At 49.4% G+C, this 22,134-nt stretch overlaps 1 long non-coding RNA gene across 1 annotated transcript; it reads right to left on the bottom strand.

The window, feature by feature from the left end:
• Nucleotides 1-5,030: 5,030 nt before the first annotated feature.
• Nucleotides 5,031-7,903, bottom strand: LOC134484917 (uncharacterized). The gene is made up of 2 exons (XR_010062727.1): nt 7,654-7,903; nt 5,031-5,685 (listed from the first exon to the last, which is right to left on the bottom strand). It is a non-coding gene; the product is annotated as an uncharacterized LOC134484917 (long non-coding RNA).
• Between the last annotated feature and the right edge of the window lie 14,231 nt (nt 7,904-22,134).

Below are 22,134 nucleotides of genomic sequence, written 5' to 3'. Positions count from 1 at the left end.
TTGGAGTCAGCAGTGGCACACATCTTTTCAGAGACCTTTGAGCCTAGATGTCGCAGCTGAGTTTCCCCAAGTCCTGTGTCCACAGAACCTGTAGCTCACTCCAGTCTTTTCATGTCCAGCCCCCCACCCAACTGCTAAAGGAGTCCTAAGAATTTTTTTCCTTGAATACCATGAACAGAGCTGCCATGATTGCCAGCCAATCAATCGGCCCCCATAATCACATGGCCTAGCTCTTTGAAATGACCTCTCAATGCTCAGGTTTGGCACTGACATTTCCAAATCTAATGGCCCTTCAGTCTACAGTACCAGCCAGTGTATCATTGAGGTGTCAGACAGTGGGATACACAGTATGCAAGGTTGGGTTGTGTCAATGACTTAAGGTCCCCTTCACACCATGGAGCTAAAGTCCCTGATGTTCCAGGAAAAGTCTTGTCTCTGGGTCTCAGAGGGAGTGAGCCATCCCCAAGGGGCTGGAGTCTTGAGTGCTGGAGATTGGTTCTGCAATCATTTCTCTGTAGGAACTCTGGCACCTAAAGCCAAGTAAAGGCCATGCACAAGCCCAGAAGACCAGAGAGGGTCTGAGCTACACTTCAGTATCTACTCTTCCACACCCTTGGCTTCCAGTCAGCTCCACAGGCTTACCAAGTGTTATGGGGTCTATACAGCATATGTCTTCCAGTCAGAGATCAATTTTCAGCGGAGGTCTGTCACATGTTCCTTGTCACTTCTAATTTCTGTTTGCCACATGGGAAGAGTAAGCTGCCTGGGGAAAATGTGCCACCTGCAAGGGTTTTTGGCAAGTCTCCTCTGAAGCATCTTCAGGGCTTCACCCGAGTCAATCCCCTGGCTGGGTTATAGTACTAGCTAGAATGTTCCATGCCAAGTAGAGGTTTCCCCTGAGTCTCAGGTAGATGCAAAGTCCTTTGGCTTCATAGTGACCTTTCTTCTGAAATGCTGGATGAGTCACACCCCCAAGTGGCTGTTGCTCTCTTCCCCTTGCTCAAGGTATTCAGGTTCATGACCTTTTCTGGAGAGCCCTGAGAAGACCCCAGACTTCTCATCCCTTTCATTTATGTTGGGACCAGAGCTAGAGTTGACCACTGGTCTCAGCAGCCCTGTGCTGAAGGTCGGAGTGAAATTTGTGGGGTATGTTCTTGCAGGAGTTCGGTGTGGTGGGCTGCTGTGACTTGACCTCAGGTGACCTTGTAGCATCATGGTCCATATCGTCTAGGCTGATCCAGCCAAAGGGCAGAGCTGTAGCTTTAGGGTGAGACACTGTGATCCTAGAAAAAGAGGGTGACTTGAGACATCTCAAGAGTAGGGAAATGTATAAAGAATGAGGTATATGGGGACGTGGAGAAGAGCCAACTTTGGAAAAATGCCATTTTAGTACTGGCAGAAACAGGTAGGGCCCTCTGTCAGTGGGTTGGTGTATCACTAGGCTTGACAGCCTCAGGGCTGCTTGTAGAGAGCCCTAGCTCAGCTGCAACCATGCATGTTTGCATTGGTTGTTCCCTCACATGCAGATGCCCACCCCAGAGTGCAGAGCATTCTGGAGGTATCTGCAGATCCCAGGAATAGGTAAGGGAGCTGGATATCCTTCTGGCCCTGAGGCATTGCAATCTTCACTGCCAACAGAACTTCATATACAGTAGTGTACATGTGAGTGTGTCTCAGTGCTGGGCAGATGGTAGCTGAGCCTTTAAGGTTAGAGTGAGTGTACTTCCGGGTGAGTACATGAGACTCAATGTGTTCCACCGCCCTCTAACCATCCACGAGTCAGTGGTTCTGTGTCAACTTAGTGGTCTGTCCCAGAGGGAGGCTCACATTGGGGTCAAAGTTACCTAGCTGGATTTGGTGGGGTCACCAGCAGGCAGATGATGCAACATAATTGGGAAGGGCTCATCTTTCAGGGAGTCTTGTCAATCACCCTCCAAGTGTCCATGAATCTAAGCATTGGGAACATAAGGAGTCACACTGTTTCCTCTGCTTCTGTGCTCTGATGAGGATCAGGGGGTTCCAACCACACAGAACTTGTCTCTTGTCCTTGTGTCCATGTGTCCGCATTTATAATTCCCAACCTACCCATGTTCATCCACGGACTGTGTGAGCCACAATAACTAACCAATTGCTCAGTCACCTCCTTTCACATGCACACTTAGTAGTGACTGTTTTTGGGAACACTAACCCTATAAGTTCTTTGCACAAGACAGGATAATTTTCACACAGTAGCTGAGAAAGTCCCAAACATGTTTGTTTATGTTAAACCAATTTGTATGTTTGTGATGCTTGACCTTGCTTAAGAAACATTTTCAGAACAAACATCATTTGTCTATGCATTTGCCACAGCGCCCCCACCCCATTTTTTGTTAGCATACATGACCTGAGTATTTGTAGATGTTCTGCAGTCCCACTGGTGTTTAGGGCTATGCTGGCTCATGAGCCCCTGCTGCTGTGTGGAGAATTTCCATCTCTGTCAGGCCTATTTTCTGTGCTAATGTGAGGGAGTAAGAACATTTCCTTTTAACTCCTTTAATTCATTGTTACTTAGGAGCTAAGAAGAGTTTTTGAGACCCAGTCCCATGGAGCCCAGGCAGGCCTTGGACTTGCTATCTCTCTGACGTTGGACTTCTGATTCTCCTGCTTCTGCTTCCTGAGGAACAGGCTGTCAAGTGTGCACCACTATGGCTGTTGTTAGATGGTGCTGGGGATCCGTCTGGGGCTTCCTGCATGTTAGGCAATCACTCTACCAACTCAGCTCCTTCCTGTTTTGCTTCATTATATTTTAACCAATATTTGAATTTAAAGAAACATTTCTTGCAAATCATAGCAATGACAACAACAAGACACACTCCTGTGTGTCTGAATTCACGAAGGTATGGTGCATTTGAGGGATAAGGCAACTGTTAGGGCTCTCCTGGTCTTCCTCAGAGAGTTGTTCTCCCTTGCCATGTTCTCAGGCACTTGCTGCCTTGTTACCTCAGTAACCACATTTCTTCCTCTTCCTCTCCTGCATGTATGCCATCATCCATCCACTCGCCCAGCCCCCTCCTCATCTACCCATTCCTCATAGTCTTTGGGGTTCTACTGCTGTGATGAAACGGCATGCGGTGGTTTAATTACTCTTGGCCCAGGAAGTGGCATGATTAGGAGGTGGCCTTGTTGGGGTGGGCATGGCCTTGTTAGAGGAAGTATGTTACTGTGAGGGGGGTAAGCAATGCGACCCTCCTCCTAACCACATGGGAGTCAGTATTCTGCTAGCTGCCTTCAGATAAAAATGTAGAACATCAGCTCCTCCAGCCCCATGCCTGCCTGGATGCTGCCATGTTCCTGCCGTGATGATAATGGACTGAACCTCTGAACCTGTAAGCCAGCCCCAATTAAATCTTGTCTTTAGAAGAGTTGCTTTGGTCATGGTGTCTGTTCACAGCAGTAAAATCCTAACTAAAACACACCATGACCAAAAGGTACTTAAGGAGGGAAATATTTACTTATGTAGTCTGTGACTGAGGGAAGCCAGGGCAGGAGCTAAACTAGAGCAGGAACCTTGAGGCAGGAACAGAGGCAGAAGCCATGGGAAAGTGTTGCTTACTGGCTTGCTCAGTTTTTTTTTTAACAGCACCTGGGACCAGTAGCCCAGGGGTGGTACCACCTGCAGTGAGCTGGGCCCTCCCACATCACCTTAAAAATGCACCACAGGCTTGCCCACAGCCTAGTCTGATGGGGACAGTTTTTTCAATTGAGGTTCTCTCTTTACAAATCAAAGTTGACAAAAAAAGAAAAATGCTAACCAGGACACCATCCATCCATCTGTCTATCCATCCATCCATCCATCCATCCATTCCATTCCATTCCATCCATCCATCCACCTATCCATCCATCTACCCATCCACCCACCCACTTACCCACCCATCCACCCATCCACCCATCCACCCATCCACCCACTCACACACTCTTTTACCCATCTATCTAACTTATTCATCCTCCCATCCACCTAGGCTTTGCTGGCTGGAAGAATATTTAGCTGTCAGTGGCACAAGGAGAAGAGGCCCAGCCATGTGACTTTCAGCCAAGTCCAGACCTCTGTGTCCCACATCCCAAGGGAGGAGGTGGGAGCAAACAGCTTCCTATTCAACATTAAGGGAAACGCGGCCTGCCTCGAGCCAGAGAGCATTCTTGGACTGAACTTTTTTCAGTGCCCTACATTTAAACAGCTAGAATTATTTTTCAAGCACCATCGTATTTAACCTTTAGAAATGATTGGCCTCCTAATGGGGCGTCTGCATTTGACTGTGCAGCCGGAATGTGACAAGGCCTCATTTCTTAGAGCACTTTTCTTCCCCCTGTGCTCTGAGCAAAGAAAAACTAAATACAGGCCGTATAAATCATCCAGTGTCCACTGAGTCCCCGCTGAGTGTAGGACAGGGTGTTGACTGAGAGACAGGAAGATGTGAGGGTTGCGGGGGAAGGGTTGAAGATCAGACAGGATGGCCTTTGACAGTGACCCTGTACCAGCAGAGATCCTGGGGCAGGTGTTGGTTTGAGTTATGAATACAGAGCTTGAGCTGTTCAGGAGGGCAGGATTACCCAGCTGGCACTTGGGACCACTGAAGGTCACCGAGGGAAAATAGCTTGTGACATTTAAGTTTAGACCTTCAGGGATCAAAACACACATTTAAATATGAGTTATAGAAAGTCTGACACCCACTTCAGCACTGTGGACCCTAACTGCTCATGGCCTGAGAGACTGGTGAACCCAGGCTAGACCGGAGCAGACTGATCTGTACACTGAAGTACTCTGGCTCCCCAAGAGGCTCCCAGTAAGGGCTCAGTCTTCACTCCTGTTGCCTTGATCTGGAAGAGCCTGTTAGACCTTCACAGGTTTCTTGTCCATCTCTGAGGCTCCTGAGACAGGAAGGGTAAGGGCAGCTCAAATGGCTATGGAAACCTGTGTGTAGGCGTGTTAAGCTGTAGATAGACTGTAGGCCATCTCAGGGTTTTACTGCTGTGAACAGACACCATAACCAAGGTAACTCTTATAAGGGCAGCATTTAATTAGGGCTGGCTTACAGGTTCAGAGGTTCAGTCCATTTCCATCAAAGCAGGAACATGGCGGCATCCAGGCAGGCACGGTGCAGGAGGAGCTGAGAATTCTATATCTTTATCTGAAGGCTGCTAACAGAATACTGGCTCCCAGGCAGCTAGGATGAGGGTCTTGAAGCCCACGTCCACAGTGGCACACCTACTCCAACAAGGCCACACCCACTCCAACAGGGCCACACCTTCTAATAGTGCTACTCCCTGGGCGGAGCATATACAAACCATCACATTCCACTCTCTGGCCTCCATAAGCTTGTTCAAACATATGACTCTATGGGGACCATACCTAAACATAGCATAATGCAAAATACATTTAGTCCAACTTCAAAAGTTCCCTTAGTCTATAGCGCCTCAACAATGTTAAAAGTCCAGAGTTCAAAGTCTGAGAGTCGTCCAATCACTTAACTGTGATCCCCAGAGCCAGACAGGAAAGCAGTTGGGCCAACTCCAGAGTCTGCACCTCCATGTCTGATGTCAAAGCGCTCTTCAGATCTCCAGCTCCTTTTCATCTTTGTTGACTGCAACAAACTTCTTTCTCCTGGGCTGGTTCCACCCTCATTGACCAATAGATTCTGTCAGACGTGTCTGCCATGTGGAACCCGTAGTTAGAACCTCGGTTGGCTGTGCTAACACATCCTGTCAGAGACATGGGACCCTCAGCTAGACGCCCCCCACTGACTAAGCCAATGCCTCCCGTCAGATGTCTTCCACCCTGCAGGACCCTGGAGATTGGCTTCTCAGAGTAAGGTGAGTCTATCGCCTAGAGTCAAGACCTGCCAGGGCAGCTACCTAGTCTCTGTGCTTCCCCTTCCCCATTGCTGGATGAATGAGTAGCCCCTTCGTTAGGGTTGGGTGGGGGAGAGCTGTTGTGGCATGTGGTATAGTGACATCAGACCACGTTGCCTCCCTTAATAGGAGTGACCTTGAAGGCCCCTCTGAGGAGTTGCAGTTCCTGCTGGCTCCCTTACGAAGGAAGACGTTTTGACTCTATTATGTAACAGTAAAAGATGGAAATTGGATGTGATGTGTTAATTTAACTTTCCTGAAAAAAGTATTTGCACAGTGGTTAGGCAATGTTTAAAGACCAGCTGCTTCTCTCTCAGTGGGAAACTGGGCCCAGGGAGGATGCCGGTTCATGTATTCTAGCAGTGTCTCTTGGCACATATTGGCCAGGGGTATTCCGAAACCACAGCCTCTCTGCTGGGCACTGGCTGTCGACTTGGCAGGTAGCCAGCACCTTGCCACTCACTGAAGCAAGATGGGCCTACAGATGTCACACGTGTGCAGATAAGACAGGTGTTGTCCCCACTGTCATGTGAAGGTCACGAAAGGACATGCTTCTTGTAAGGAAAGTCCCCTCTCTGCCAGTCAGCTGCAGAGTGCTCACCAGCTGATGGCTCAATGTCTGCCTTGATGTCTGCTTTTCTGTGTCACCTGCTGTCCCCTGTTTCCCTTGTGATTTCTGCTGTGGTGCCCCTGGGAGTCCAATAGTGAAGCAGACAGACCACACTGAACTGCATCCTGAGGAGCCCTTCCTGAGGTGGTTGTCCCATTCCTGACAGGAGAGGTGATGTGCGGAGCCTCAGCCTCTCTTGTGAAATGTCCCCAGCACAGAAGTCAGGGTGACTGAGCACAGACGTCGTGAGCTCTTTAGGTGGACCGAACGGGCCAGGTTAGTGTCCAGATGCTTCCTGAAGTACCTGGGGCTGAGTAGGACAGTCCTGCTCTCCATAGAGGGCCGGGACCACTGTGCTGACTTGGAGATGGTTCCACACCCTGAAAAGCCTGCCTGTCCCTTATGAGACCCAGATGAGGCAGAGGGGAGGACATTGTCTTCCAGCCAATTGGGGGCTTCCTGCTCCTTTACGTAGAAAGAGCAACAACCCCTTTAAAAAAACTCACTGATGATATAAAGGGGTAGAGAACTCTATTTCTTAGTGAAAGGATAAGATACTCTACGTTCTACTAATCATTTGGGAAGACTAGAAAGAAAAGAAATGGAAACCAAATGAAGGTGAACAGATGAAGAAAGTCTCAGGCTGTTCCCCACCAACCCTGAACACCAGCAAAGATGGCCACTACACCTGAAGAGCCACTCTGGGGTATGTCAGCCCCAGCTAGGGCACTACTCGGACATGAAGACATTTGAGGGGTAAGGAAGAGCACTATCCTAGACTTAGCCCTCAGGATGAAAGCGATCACAACCGTATACCAAAACCAAGGTGATGGGTGGTGGACACTCAGGGCAAGTCGGCGTGGTGAATCAAAAGTAAATCCACGAAAGTGACAGTATCCAGTGGCGGGTAGGAAGGGAGCAAGCAGATTCCCTGAAGTGGGGGGTCTCATAGTCTACAGACATGGGACAGTGGATGTGGAGGAAGGCTGAGTAGGGAGAGACAGGTGGGATGGCACAGTGGAGGAGACAGAGGCTGCTCTTCATGCACCACAGAAAAGGAAATAAGGCATGGGACACAGGTGGTATGCAAGGCAAAGAAAGACAGAGAAAGCAGACGGTGTTTGCTCAGTCCTGCCTTGTGCCCACAGAATCCATACCTGCCACTGTTTGCGACACTTTCCCAGAAGTTTCCATGTAGTTACCAAAGTCCGGTGCATGGTGCTGGACACAGGGGGACAATTTCAGTGAGCTGGGGACTGTCAAGTTCCGTCTGCAGGTCTTGATATCCATGTCACCTTAGACCTGCCAGCAAAGCGGTGAAACTGTTTTGACACAGAGGCCATGAGATCCTAGTGCCTGTGCTGGGAGACGTCATCAGAGCCCCACTGGTTGGCACAGTCTCCTCTCCTGCTGTTAATTTTGTGACTGTTCACAAATGGGAAAAGCAGCTGCCCCTCCCTTCTGGATGTTCCAGTTAGGAAGGGGTAATGGGAGGCTGGGTGGTGGCAGTCACATGCTCTTACCTATCATTGCTGGGTATTCTTAGAACTGTCCAAGTTGGCCTGCATGCAGAGGGATGTGTATGTACAGCATCCACCCCCTCTCCTCCCTCTTTCCTTCTATCCTTTCTTCTCCCACCCCCCCTCCCTCTTTCTTGACTTCCTTTTCTTTCTTTCCTCCTCTACTGCCTCAACTGCCCAAATAACCCACTATCTCCAGCTATAAACGTTCTGGAGGGCAGGCATGCCCTGTAGGTGGCTGTCTTCTGGCTCCGAGACTCTGGGCAAGCATGGCTTAGGATGCCTGAAAAAAAATCACTGCCTGGGTTTTAGTTGCTGTGACTTCTCCACAAGAGGGGTTATGTTTTGATTAGGGACAGGTCAGGGACAGACACAGACTATGGGCATCTGCTGGGCACTTAGCCCCCAGGGCAATCCTTGGCATACTCAGAACACACCTCTTGTTCTACTGAGCCCCTTAATGTTTCCTTCAAACAGCTGTGAGGCCTGTGACAAATGTGCACCCCCATGAAGCCATACCAGATCCAGATTGCCTGGAAGGCTGCCTCAAGAATTTTGGGAGCTCAGCGCTGCTGCTCCTTTGTCATACATACGTCACGCATGAGGCAGGGGGATGGTTTTGGACAAGGTTTTCAGCAAGATCAGCTCCATATATTTTATTCTTTCTAAGCCGACTGTCTTAAAAAGTCTCCGCAAGGACGTTCTGACAGATTCAAGGATGGATGTGAATACCTCAGGCACTTTCTCTCTTCTGCTGCAGAAGATGTTAGAGACTCTATAGATAACCAGTGTGTGGACACTGGGGCCTGTGGCAGTCTTTTCTCTGGACCCATTCCTGTGAGTTTGAGCTCCTGGGCCGTTGGCTTCAAGACCATCCTTCTCGAGACTGATTCTGATGGGTCCCATGGTGTTGGTTTAGATACACTAGAATGTGCTCTTAGATGCTTGAGGATACTTGAGGGGTACAGAAAACATTAGTATTCTACAGACTTGGGAGAATTAGGAGAGGTTCTGCTTCAGGAAGGTCCTCAGATACTTGTCTCCAATAAATGCACCCCTCTTCCAATGTGTGACTTCAGCCTAGGCAGGGGATCCATCTCAGACTAACCCTTCTTACATTTGCTGTCCCTCTGGACCTCTATATGGGACACATTCATTTGTGACACCTATGTGGCCAGTTCACCGGTTGAATTGACAGTGTCTCCTCCCCATTCTCTATGTTCCTCCCTGTGAGAGTGGTCCTGGCTGCTCATGCTGGCCTGTAACAGTCTCTCACCATGTTGTGACCAGGAGGAGGTCATGGCTCTCAGGTTTACCTAGTTAGATCACTCCAAAGACTAAACCCCATACCAATTCTGTATGTTACCATCAGAAGTAGCCTGTTAGGTGGGATCTCCCTATGCGGTGGTTGAATAGGTTTGGCCCCCATAGACTCCTATGCTTGAATGCTTGGCCCATAGGGAGTGGCACTATTTGGAGGTGTAGCCTTGTTGGAGGAAGTGTGTTACTATAGCGGTGGACTTTGAGATTACATAGGCTCAAGCCACATCCACTCAGACAGTCCGATTCTGCTGCCTGTGGGTCAAGATGTAGGACTCTGAGCTCCTCTCCAGCACCATGTCTGCCTAGATGTTAGGCTTCCCACCATGATGATAATGGACTAAACCTCGGAAGCTGTAAGCCAGCCTCACTTAAACGTTGACATTTATGTGAGCTGTAGTGGTCATGATGTCTCTTGACAGAAATAAAACCCTAACTAAGACACCCTGCCTTCTGTGCTTGGTCTCTGGGCAGATTTACATTCTGTTCTCTATTGGACAGATCACCAGCCATGCCCCTAACTTCTCACTGAGGTTCTTGGAAGCACCTGTTGTTATAATACGAAGGCTTCTGTAAATCACCTGGTGCTATTGCCCCATAAGTCTGTCTTCTAGTCAGACACTCAGCCACATAGTAGTATACCCACATGTGTGTTAAGTGTCAAAGGTGGCTATATTACACCAGGGTAACATAGGTGCTTTAGGGGGTGGAGGTGAGCATCAGGTTAACCACCCATAACACAGGTCTCCACAGACAAGCTCTTCTGGTTCCAGAGCAGGACCCAAGAACTACTGGAGTCTCACTGCAGGCTGGCAGTATGACTCTGTCTTGGAACCCTTGAGTCCCATCATGCTGTTGGGCATAGTTGAGGATGCTGGAAAGAGCCCCCTGTCTCATTTTATAACAGTCACATACGAGAGCCACTGGAGCCTTATACATGGCATATAGGGCAGAGCCTGTGCCCCATATCGCTGACCCTGCTAGAGTAAGCAGGCTCTTGAGGCCGCTGGTAGGCTACTCTTCCTCCATGTTCCTATGCCAGTTGGAACGGTCCTAGTGCCTGAAGCTTTAAGGAGAAACTAGATAGGACTTGGTCAAATGGCCTTCTGAAATTCAATCACTTGCTAGTGTCTGTCTGCAGACATTTGTGGACTGAAACATGGTAGACTGTACAGTAATTGGCTGTGGGCACAAGCCCCTTGATGCATAGAACCAACCTTTTGGCAGCAGGTTGGAAGCTCAGGGACACCCAGACTGCTGGAGAAGATCATGGGACAGACATATTTCTTGCGTTCCCCACTTTTTCTACCCTGCTTCTTCCAGGACCATAGTACATGGCAGTGACCATAGACCACACAGACAGTGTTTCAGAGCAGTCCGATGAATCCATTTGCCAGCTGCAAGAAGCAACTGCTGAAACAGACCTCAGGACAGCACCTCAGCCAGGGGCTCCACAGTGGCCTAATTTGGTGCAGCCCAGATGCTGCCCCAAATGGTGCTGAGTGTACTCAATAGAAAAAAATTCACTATGACTATCTCTGAGGAGACCCCATACTCTGGGCATGCTGGGCGCTATCACAGCTAGTTTTGTATTTTAGAGAATTCGTGAGTAGAGGCTCTGAAGGGTTCCTGTTGTCAACTTGAGGCTTCCACAGCTCCCTGTCCTGCCACCACCTCCATCTTGATAAGCCTACCCGAGACCTGTGCTAGAAGACAGGTCCTTAACAGGGCCTGTGTCACCTTGTAGGCGCAGAGGCATCAGGGAACAGCAGAACCACAAGATCTACTCTCTGGTCCCCAAACTCTTGTTCATGAATAACAGGAATGGCATGGATGACTCCTGTGTCTCAGGGACACCTGGTGCCTGCTGGCTTGGCCCTTTCAGGACATGGACAGTGTGTACCAAGCAATGGGAATGGATGCTGCCCCTGTTGGCCTTAGCTGGACCTGTGTCCCACCCACTGCTGGGGTTTCCTGAGCCCTATAGGCTATTACAGAATTGTTCTATGTGGCATTGGTCCTGCCTGTGTCCATACCCGACTTCGAGCACAGCCCTACCACCCAGTGCCAGTGGCCTCTGAGATCCCTGTAGTGTTTTTGCAACTCTTTTGACTGAGCTTGCTTCCCACTGATCTCATGCACAGGCTAAGCCGGGAGTGGGGGTGGGGGTGGGGCTGCTTTGGATGGACAACTGTTCTGGCTACCATTGCTGTCCGTAACCCATATGGGACCCAGGCTTCCACACTGGCTGTGAGCCTAGGCTGCATGTTAATCTCACATCCTTCAGGCAGCAGCACTTCACTTTGGGGCTGAGTGGGGCTCTGTCAGCTTCTGTGGGAAAACCGATGGCGGGAGTGGCTTGAAATAACCTTGCTCTAATTCAGTATGCATACTTATGCTGACAATTTCTTAAGAGGAGAATGATTTGGTTCCTTCCCAAATCTGCATTTAAATGAAGAGATAACTCATTCATCCTGGCACTCAGCACACCGGGCAGCCACTGAGGCTGTGACAAAGACAGCTGCTGAATCAGCCCTGAGTCTGCTGTGGATCTAGGTCTGAGGCATGGCTCTTGCTTAGGGCTCACTATCCCTACATACCAGTGTCGACCCAGCAGCATGTGCTGCAGGTAGGTTATGGTAATCAAATGACTGTGTCTATGCATCCAGGGAGGCCTGGAGCTCTGGGTCTGGGTAGGACTTTGGACTCTAGAGATTCTGGATCCTACTGACGCATCTCATTATCCCACTGTTTCTGACTATGTTAGACTGATGAACTACCTTGGCCCTGGCCTTTCCTGGGCAGGATTTTCCAACTATAGTGTGGCATAGCTGCACCAGAGACCCAAACGTAGGAACTTAGAGGAGGCTAACAGCCTAGCCTACTGGTCTCCCATCTCTTGTCTACCATGACCCAGAGAGCATCCTGAGCACCCATCCTTCCACCTTGCTTGGCTACCTGGATTGCTAGCTTGCCTGGGCTGTGAACTCTTGGTGGATGTCAGTAGCGGATGGCCTGTCAGTGAGGTGGTATCTCAGATAGGATTTGCCAGTGGGGTAGTCTCTCAGAGGATATGGTGTCTCAGTGGTTGTGACCATTTGGAGGGGTGGTCCTTCAGAGGGAGTGGTATCTGACTGGGGGGTGTTTATCAGCTCCTGGATTTTACTAGTGCAGTAGTCACCTGTGCCTACAGGAAGAGCCCCAGATGCCGTCTACAGGTTTTTCGTAGTCACTTATTGCCACCAACTTACTATTGCCTCCTCCCATTTACTAACCAAGCATGTTCCAAAGCTAAAGGGCAGCCCAATGGTACAGCCATCATGGGCCTGGGGGAGGGGCACAGTAAGAGAGCCATCTCTGTCTCATTATAATGTATGAGGTCTTGGGAAGGGACCTCAGGAAAGTCTGGCTAGTGAGCTACTATGCTCTTGACTGGACCATGGTCATCTGATGGCCACGAGGCTCACAAGGGACTCGAAGCTGGCTTTATCCCCTCTGAGACTTCTCTGATATCTTCATCCCAAGCCTGGAAGGGAAGGAGATAAGGCAGTGGTATCCCAACGGGATAGAGCTCCTCCCCCGCCCCCTAAGTTTAGGCGTTAGCTCTCACTTAAAGAGTTGTTTGCCCACAGACCTGACAGGTGTGAACACTACTAAGTGGCCCTCTAGCTCAGGCCATGCCACGTCCTACATACTCCCATACGCGGCCTCAAAGCCACTTGTGTTCCAGGGAGAAGCTGGTACGGTCTAGGGGAAATGTGGATGCTCAAAAAACTTTACAGAAGGGTGCTTGACCACATGGGCCCTGACATAAAACCAAATCTGCCCCCGTCAGAGACCCTGCAACAGCAAGCACACTCAGTGAGAGACCATCTATTGACAGAGATCATCCCCTCAGAGAGACCACCCCTATTGAAAAAGCCTTTACTGAACTGCTACTCCACTAAGAGAACACTTTCCACTTAGAGGTCAAGCTCTACCCTGGCCAAGAGCATAGTAGCTCACTAACGAGGCTTTCCTGAGGTATTCCCCAGGACCCCATGCATTATAATGAGATGGATGTGGCTCTCCTACCTGTGCCCTCAAGGTCCATAGTGTCTGTACCAGTGGGATGCCCTGTGGCTGTGAAAGACTCTTCTTTTGGTCAGTAAGTGGGTGGTAGCAGTAAGTGACCATGAGAAGCCTGTGGGTGGCAGTGGGGTGCTTCCTGCAGGTGTAGGCAGCTACTGCACTAGCAGAATTCAGGGGCTGAGAGACAGCCACCCATCCTGATGAAACCAGGAAATGACCACCAGTCAAGTACCTAACATCAGTGGTGGGTGGGTAATCACCTATAGTCCAGTATATGTGGTGAGGGGCCTGAAGCCTAGCCTCTGCCTCTCTTGGAAACCAACTCCATCTGGGGACAACCTCAATGCAGATGCCGAGACCAGCAGGTGTCAAATCTTCTCCCCTGGCTTCCCTAGCAGGGTCCTCAGGACGTCAGGCCTGCTTGTTCCTGCCTCTCTCTTCCCATGGTGTAACAGGACTGGAAGCATCCTTACCCCAAGGATGGCTTGTCCTTGTAAATTCCAGTTCTTCATATTTTTCTTCCATAAGGACTTGGACCAAATTTAGCCACAAGCACCAGTTTCCCCGTCTTCCTTTCCATAACTCACAGCTGCCAGCTGCTGAGTTCTGAGGCAATTAGCAGAGACTCGTGCCTAATTTAAGATGGTGGGGCCAATGTGCATTTGGCCATTAAGACAGTGGACATTAAGTGCCAGAGGCTGAAGAAGCCCAGGCCCCTTGAATAGAGAAGTGGGTTTATTTGTTATTGTGACAGGCGAGTCGTGTCTGTGACTGCCCCGGATCTCCTAGCCCAGGAAGCTAGCATGAGGGAAGCAGAGCCGTCAGCTCAGGTACGTTGGGGTCACCTCTGTACTGTGGGCTGGTATCTCTACAAGGTGGGCTCCGTCTCTTCCACCTGCTGAGGAGCCCTCCTGGATAAGCAAGACATAGCATAGATCCTCCCAGGGAATCCCCAGCTAAGAAAAACAGCTAACCCAACTCACTGGGTATTGGTGCATGCCAGGATGAATGGGACACCCCACGGTCGAGACCAGGCTTCTATCTGGCTTATGCCTCCCTAAAGGTGGACTTTGACATACATGATGCCATGGGCTCTAGAAGGTTACATAAGCACAGACGCAGGGAACAAACAGGAGTGCAAGGCTGATGACTAGGTGACTCTTCTGCCTCGTCACTCTGTTGACTGAACTGGGTTGCCTATTGAGATGTGAAGCGATATGAACTCAGTATCTCCTGCAGAACACAAGAGAACAAACACACCTTCTCTCTTTCTCTTGGCTCCCAGGAAGCTCAAGACTGAATAAAGGTTCATCAATCACTTTGTGAATTGGCTGATTTGCTAATGGGTCCAGATTATTTTGTGTATAATTATGTGTGAGTGTGTGTGAGTGTGTGTGTGTGTGTGTATGTGTGTGTGTGTGTATATATATGTATGTATATATATGAGTGTGAGTGTGTGTGAGTGTGTGTATATATGAGTGTGTGCATGTATGAGCGTGTGTGTGTTAATATGTGTGTATGAGTGTGTGTGTATGTGTGTGTGTGTGTGTGCTTGAGCACGCATGTGTACAGCTCAGATGGCAATCTCAGATGTAACTCAGGAGTCATTTTCCTCATTTTTAGGAGGCAGGGTCTGTTATTATTCAACTCAGCCAGGCTAGCTGGCTAGGGCTCCTCCCATTCTATCTCCTCAGAGCTGGGATTCCAAGTGTGCACCACCATGCCAGACATTTTTATGTGGGTTCTGGAGATCAAACTCAAGTTCTCATCTTTGTACAAACACTGTACCGACTGAGGCATCTCCTCAGCCTCCAGATTTTTATGTCTATTTTAACTGTCCAATTCTATACATATAAGCAATGTTAAGCCAGCTCAAAACTTATCAAGCCAGCAAAGGAGATATAACATTTATAAAATAGGAAACTGATTTTCAGGATGCGGAGTGATTTGCCCACGGGCACCTACGCCACACTCTATTTCTCCCTCACATGGCTTCTTGCAAATCAAAGAAGCTTTGGATGCATGTCTAGAACAAGCCAAGAAAAGACTGGACCTCAGAGGCTATCTCTGGCCCTCAATGGTCCCCTGTTCCTCCTGCAGCGCCAGGTAGTATCCTGTGGGAGACAGGTAGCAGCCTTCTATCAGCCGAGTTGTTTTAGGGTCACATTTACCCTTTTACAGGTTGGTCACGGAGCCCCATCAAGGAGCCATCTTGGGAGGGGCCATTTTAGGAAGCAGTTGGTCAGCAAGTTCTTCTACTTCTTTCCTGCCATTTTCTTTTAACAGAGTCCCTCTGTACACTCTGGTCTCTCAATAGGCACCTGGTCTCCAAGGGCCTCAGCTTCAGTTGTCTCCTGTGAGATGAACTAGAGATTCCAACTGCTGATCAACCCTGGAGAACCGGCAGACAATAGCATGTGGTCCCAGTGACTGCTGTGTGGTCAGTGCCGTGTGTTGACCTTGAGCTCCATCTCTCCATCTGAATGTCAGTGAAGAAGGAACAGAGCTGATAGGGCTGAAATCCACCTTAAGTATCGGATCCACCTTAAGGATTGTTGGAACTGGGCCCAGTTGATTCTTGGCCTCAGATTTCTAGTTCAGCAGAAACTAAGAGACTCTGGTTCTTACAGGGAGGATGAAGGTACAGGTTTCATGGTTCAGGAAAACTAGAGAGAAATTAAGCAGTTCCTTTCCTGTTGTTTGACAATGCCTGTGTGCTTGGACTGCAGGGGTTTCTGATATGGCCTGTAACCAGAGGGAGGCTATGATGTTTTCTGAGGGAGCCTAGACTCAAGCTGCTGGTCTGTCTTCACTTGGGTAATGTGTGGAGTCAGGGCAGGAGGCAGGATATGGAAAAGCAAGGATCCATGGGAGTAGTGAATACACCTAGCTATGTTTTCCTTCAGCCTAGGCTGGGAAGGAACCCGGGGCCTCTAGGGAATGGTATCCCCTGGTACCTATGTTCATGGAGCAAGACCATGAGAGTTCTGACCTAACCAACAGGTTAGTCTTTTGATGGGTTCATAGTAGGATGAGCTATTGGGGTGTGTGGCCTAGTTAGAGGAAGGAGGTCCCTGAGGGTTTATCCTTGGAGACTGTGTCTTGTCCTGGCTCCTTCCTATGTGTCCTTTGTTTTGCTTCCTGTCTGCACTAAGGTGCTCAGCTTTTTCTCCCATCATGGCGATGTCCCTCGGTACAAAGCAATGCCACACACTGAATTCTATGAAACTCTGAGCCAAGTTAAAGCCTTCCTTTCTTAAGTTGTTCTCTCAGGTATCTTGGTCACAGTGATACAAGAGTAACTCATACAGCTGGTGCGACCATGGCTGGGGACATCAGAGCTCTGTACATGTGTTGGTGTACTGTTAGTGGCAGGTCAGTATATATAACTGCAGTGTAGTCAGGGACAGCCAGGCCAGGGTCAGACACTGCTCAAGTGTCTCCTGCAGTCCTGTTTTTGAGACAGAGTGGAACCTATGGCTGAAACTACCCAGAGCAAAAGTGACCATTGAGTCAGAGGGTCTCACTTCTCACCCACGTCAGCAGCACTTCTGGGAACAGTGAGTATGTGGGATACAGAGCAGGGCTCCCTCCACCTCCACTACCTTGAGTTCACAGTCCAGTTAACATGGAGGTGCTCCATTCTCAAGTCTGAAGTCACAGACCTGGGGCAGTGGGGAACTCACTGCTGACACAGGAAGCATCAAACCTGGGCTCTGCCCAGGGATTTCAGATGATAAGATTCCTGTGCTATTGTCTTCCTCCATCAGTGAATACAATTGTCTCTAGGATCATTCTCCTAGAGGAGAAAACCCCAGAAAGAATCCGGTTGACGTCTCTACAGAACAGGCAAGAGGTGTTGGTCTGGTTTCCTATCTGTGACTTCATATCACCCTGGTGCCTACTACATTGGCCACATTGGCTCATTGGCTCATTCCCAACACTCAGAGTCAACAGATGCTGGTTCTCATTGTATTGGCATGACAGCCTATGCTCATGTGCACAAAACCCACAGACATGGCCCCCAAGAGCTTAAAACCAATCTACTGCCTGCAAGTCACAAATCTCACTGATGAAAATCCATTGATAGATATCAATATTGTCCTCATATTCCTAAGGGGCTTTTATACACTATACCAACAGGTGTGTGTGTGTGTGTGTGTGAGAGAGAGAGAGAGAGAGAGAGAGAGAGAGGAGAGAGAGAGAGAGAGAAAGAGAGAGAGGAGAAAAGAAGAAGGAAGAAAGAAAAGAAGTTAGGAAGGAAGAAGGGAGGGAAAGAGAGGAAAGAAGAGAGAAAGGGAGAAAGGAGGGAAAGAGGAAAGAAGAGAGAAAGGGAGAAGGGAGGGAAGAAGGGAGGGAGGGAGAGAAAGGAAAGGAGGGAGAAAGGGAGAAGGGAGGGAGGAAGGAGGGAGGGAGTGAGAGAGAAGGAGGGAGGAAGGGAGAACAAAGGGAGGAAAGTAGAAGGAAGAGAGAAAGAGAAAGAGAAACTACACAGACCATACCTAGAGAAGCATGGAAGATACAACTGGCAGGTCCACAAATGACTGAGCCACTGTGCTGGGAATCCAGTGAGGTGATGTCATGGGCACAGCCCCTTTCAAGGTTACACAGAGCTTGCAGGAACCTAATTGTACAGTTGGCCTTTTCTTGTGGAGGGAGCACTTTTTCTGGCCATTTGTTAGGTGTACGTTAAAACATGGACTTAAATAAAAGTCTCATCGGAAACTTATGGGTCCGTATGGCTATCTGGCTGAAGCAGCTGAGTCCTTTGTAGTCTTGGCTGGGCTACAGAAAAGCCCCAGAAGCCCTCTGGGTGTCTCAGGCTGGCTGTGCTGTGGAAGCTGCTGACAAGTCCAGGAGGAGGTCATAGCCCTCAGGTGCCTAGAAACCTGGAGGAGATGCCTGGAGGGGGACTTCTGGATGGTGACCTCCTTGCCCCGTCTCTCAGGAAGCCAATATCATCTCCAGGATGGGTTTGCACGGAGCTACCCACGATGTTGACTTATTTGCACAGTGGCACAGAATCAGTATTCCTGCTGCGCACGGCTGCAAATCCCATTAGTCTGGGCATTGAACAACAATGCACAGAAGACTGTTAAAAAATTAATTTCAAGTTTCCTTCCAGCTTGCACTTAGTTCGTTAAAGTAGTTTGCACTTGAAGATGCTCTTCCCATTGAAAAAGCAAAACCATGAAAGCCAGAAAGCTAAACTTACCTCTGTGACCAGAATATAGAGCAGAACTGCCCGAGATAGAGCTAACGGGGGCAAGCGAGTGGAGGTGGGCAGCAAGCAGACTGGGTGCCCATTTGGGCAACCAAGATGAATACACTCAGAACTGCTAAGCACAGTCTATCTGGGAACGAATGGCGGATTTAATTAGTGCACGCTAATCAGAAGTTTATGAGCAGAATCAATTAACTGGTCTGGCCAGCTTTGAAGTTGCTTTGCTCTCGGTAGGAGCAGGGAAGGAACCCTAATCCTTTAGGCCCATGGCCTTCATGTGTAGAGGACCACATTGAAGACTAGAGGTTGTCCCCAGTTTCTGGGAAGGGCAGAACAAAGGACTAGTTCAAGGAACTGTACTCTCCTCAAATTTGAAGAGCCGTGAGACACTTGTAGGATTGATAGGCCCTGGGAACCTGAAGTAGAGTTGAAAACAGTATGGCCCCGTTCATTTGAGTTTTATTCTTTGACTAGAATGAATAACACAGAGATTTTTTGGAATCTGGGAAACCAAATCCACATAGTAACAATGCGCGGGTCACTGACTACCTCCGGCTGGAGGTCCTGACAGGGGTTCTGTGTAGTTGGACTGGACAGGGATGAGCACCAGGCTTTCCCGCTTCACCTATTCTCACAACTGTTACTGATTTTCTTTCTCAGCAGATTTGACGTTTAAAGATGTTCGGAGACTCAAGACTCGTCACTCGGCAAGCAAAGTTCATGGGAAACCAGGTTTTACTGTGACCTGAGTCACAGCTATGATTTAAAAAATCCAGAGGCAAGGAGGAGCTCTGAAGACACCAAGCGAAGGCTGCTGGGGCAGGGCTGGGTGTGCTGCATCACAACAGGATGCACCACCCTGGGGTGTAAGGACTGGTGTTCAGGGGAAAGTCTCTCTAGGGCCAGGCTCTCTAAGAACTGTGCATGGAGAGTAGACAGCTCACATTAGCATTCCTGGGTGCAGCCCTGATAGCACAGTGCTGGGAGAACATTACTTAGCATGTCATGGGAGCGGTCTGGCCTGCTTCCTCTGCTGTATGTGGGCTGCTCCTACTTCTCATTCAGGCCTCTGGCTAAGCTTTTATTTTTCTTTTGAGTCACATGTGGGCATGTATGTCTGCATGAGGATACGAATACGTGAGTGTGGTTGCCCCCTGGAGATGAAGGTACCTCTGGTTGTGATCCACCCGACATGGGTGCTGGGAACCAAATTTAGATCTCCTGCAAAAGTGGTATGTGCTCTTCACTGCTGAGCTGTCCTTCAGCTCCCTGTGTTGGCTTTTCTTGACTTCTCTTCCTCTTCTCCAGCAACAACCTCTGCAAGCTCAGATCACACTTCTTCATCATGGGACTTGCCAGTAGGCCACACTTGGATGTCGTGCAGGAAAGAGACTGGTCTCTATTAGCCTATGAGATAGGCTCATGAGTAAAGGAAGAATATCCCAAGACAAGGAAATATACTTCTCTCATTATGAAAGTCACTTCCGAGAGACTTACTTTATCCACGAAGAGTTTGCATTGGGATAAAAAGGAGTTTGCTTTGGGATAGAATTTGGATAACTCATTCCCTTCAGCCTCAGACATTCTCTTCACCCTTGACTCTAGGCATTTGGATTCTTTTTGATTGACTTTGGAGGCCCTGCCCTGCCCTGCCTTGCCCAGGGCTCAGAGCAGTCTTCCAGGTAGGGCCATCTTGGCTTGCTGAGGCTACCTGGCTGAGTATAGGCTGTAGATGCACTTTCTCTGGGAGAAACTGTAGAGGAGGACACCAGAGGCTCCTGACATGGCTGACCTTGATCACCGGTACCCTGGGAACCTCAAGAATGTACAGCCCCAACAAGGCCCAGAGACAACAAACAGTCCCGCCTGAGGCCTCCCTCTGTGAAGCAATCCCTGTCGTGCGTGCCCTCCTGTGACTGTGAGTGATGGGCAAGTGCCACAAATCCTCACTAGGTTCCTGAACTCGGGACTTCTGTGCCATTTACCACCCCAACAGAGCCCTTAGGCAAACCTTGACAGCACCCCACATCCCCGTGTCCCGCCCACTCACCCTAGCCTCTGACATGCTTTTGGGACAGCTCAAGTCCAAATGCTGTCTCAAGGTATGGCGCATTTGAAGGAGGGCACATCAGCCCCTGGAAACGGGGAGACAGAGTGAGGACCTCCAAGTTGACGCTTCTAGAGAACAGTCAGACCAGAGAGGATTGTTGGTGTTGTTAGTCAGCCGCATCCCCCCACCTCCCGCCTTAGGCGCTTGTGCTTGAGGAGGAGGAAACAAGTTTTGGGGCGACCCTAATCTTCCATCTTCCGGTGCTGTCCTCTGTATGGACATAGAATTAGCCTTTCTGTGAAGACTTGGGATAGGTTAGCACACTGTAGAAAGGTGGTGTTATTTTTATACTGCTGTCTTCAGTTATTTGACTTCTGGAGTTGGCCAGCCTGGGCTTTGAGGCCTTGGGATGTAGGCCACTGCAGGTCTGTGTTGCCTGTGCTGCCCTCAGATATCCTGGACCCTGGTTAGAACTTTTGTCCCCAGTAAAGGAGAGTGAACTGGATTAGAGTTCTAGCCAGAGAAGACTCATCCTGTGACTACTCTTCACAAACATAACAAATATCCCAGGGTCAAGATGGCCCTAGGACAAACTGACCCCAGAACATAGCTGACCCTCAGAACAAGCTGGCCTCCATAGTAGGGACACCCACAGGATTTGTGGCACTGCTCTTCCCTTTGGCTAAGAGGAAAGAAGGTGATGCTCTTTCTGATTCTGGGGCCCTGGGTTCCCACATTAGCCACTCTCTCCTCCAAGAGCCAAACCGGTGGCCACTCTGGACAGGGGTTGTGTACTATGGGTGTCTGTGTCCTTGAGCCCTTGGCGAGAGGCCTGGGCTGCAGATTGAGAAGACAGTTTTCCTAGTCCCAGAGGGGTCCAAATGGGGCAGCCGTGATTAATCACCAGATGCAAATAGCTCATTTAAAAAATTAATCACACCAGGACGATCTGATTCATTATTCAGCACTTGAGTGGTGTGCACAGAATTCCTAACAACCTGTCAAACCAGAGATAAATGATGAAGGACCACTGTCCCTCCGAGTTTCTTGTCCTGTCTCAGCAGGACACAGGCTTCGATGGGCTCCAGGGAACCAGGGAGGCTGCATTCTTTCAATGTGGGTGGCTAGCCTGCCAGATGAGCCCAGAGAGGCAGTGTGTAGGCAGACCAAGAAGTGCCTAGTTTCACCTTAACAAAATGGATGCGTGCCCTGGCTGAGTCAATAAAGTGCTTGCTTTGCAAGTGCAAGGACCTGAGTTCAATACCAGAACCCACTAAACAAAAGCCAAAAGAAGGCGTGGTAGCTTGTGTTTCTAACCCCAGAACCGGGGAGGCAGAGACACCTCACTGACCCACAAGCTCTGCTTACATGCCCAGTTTCAGGCCAGTGGGAAAACACTCAAAAACCCAGGTGAGCAGCAAAAGCCTGAGGGATAACACTTGAGGTTGTTCTC

The sequence above is a fragment of the Rattus norvegicus genome, chromosome 1 (genome assembly GCF_036323735.1).
Source record: "Rattus norvegicus strain BN/NHsdMcwi chromosome 1, GRCr8, whole genome shotgun sequence".
Classification (NCBI taxonomy): domain Eukaryota; kingdom Metazoa; phylum Chordata; class Mammalia; order Rodentia; family Muridae; genus Rattus; species Rattus norvegicus.
Note: the sequence above shows the minus strand (reverse complement) of the source record. Positions and strands in the feature narration are given on the sequence as shown.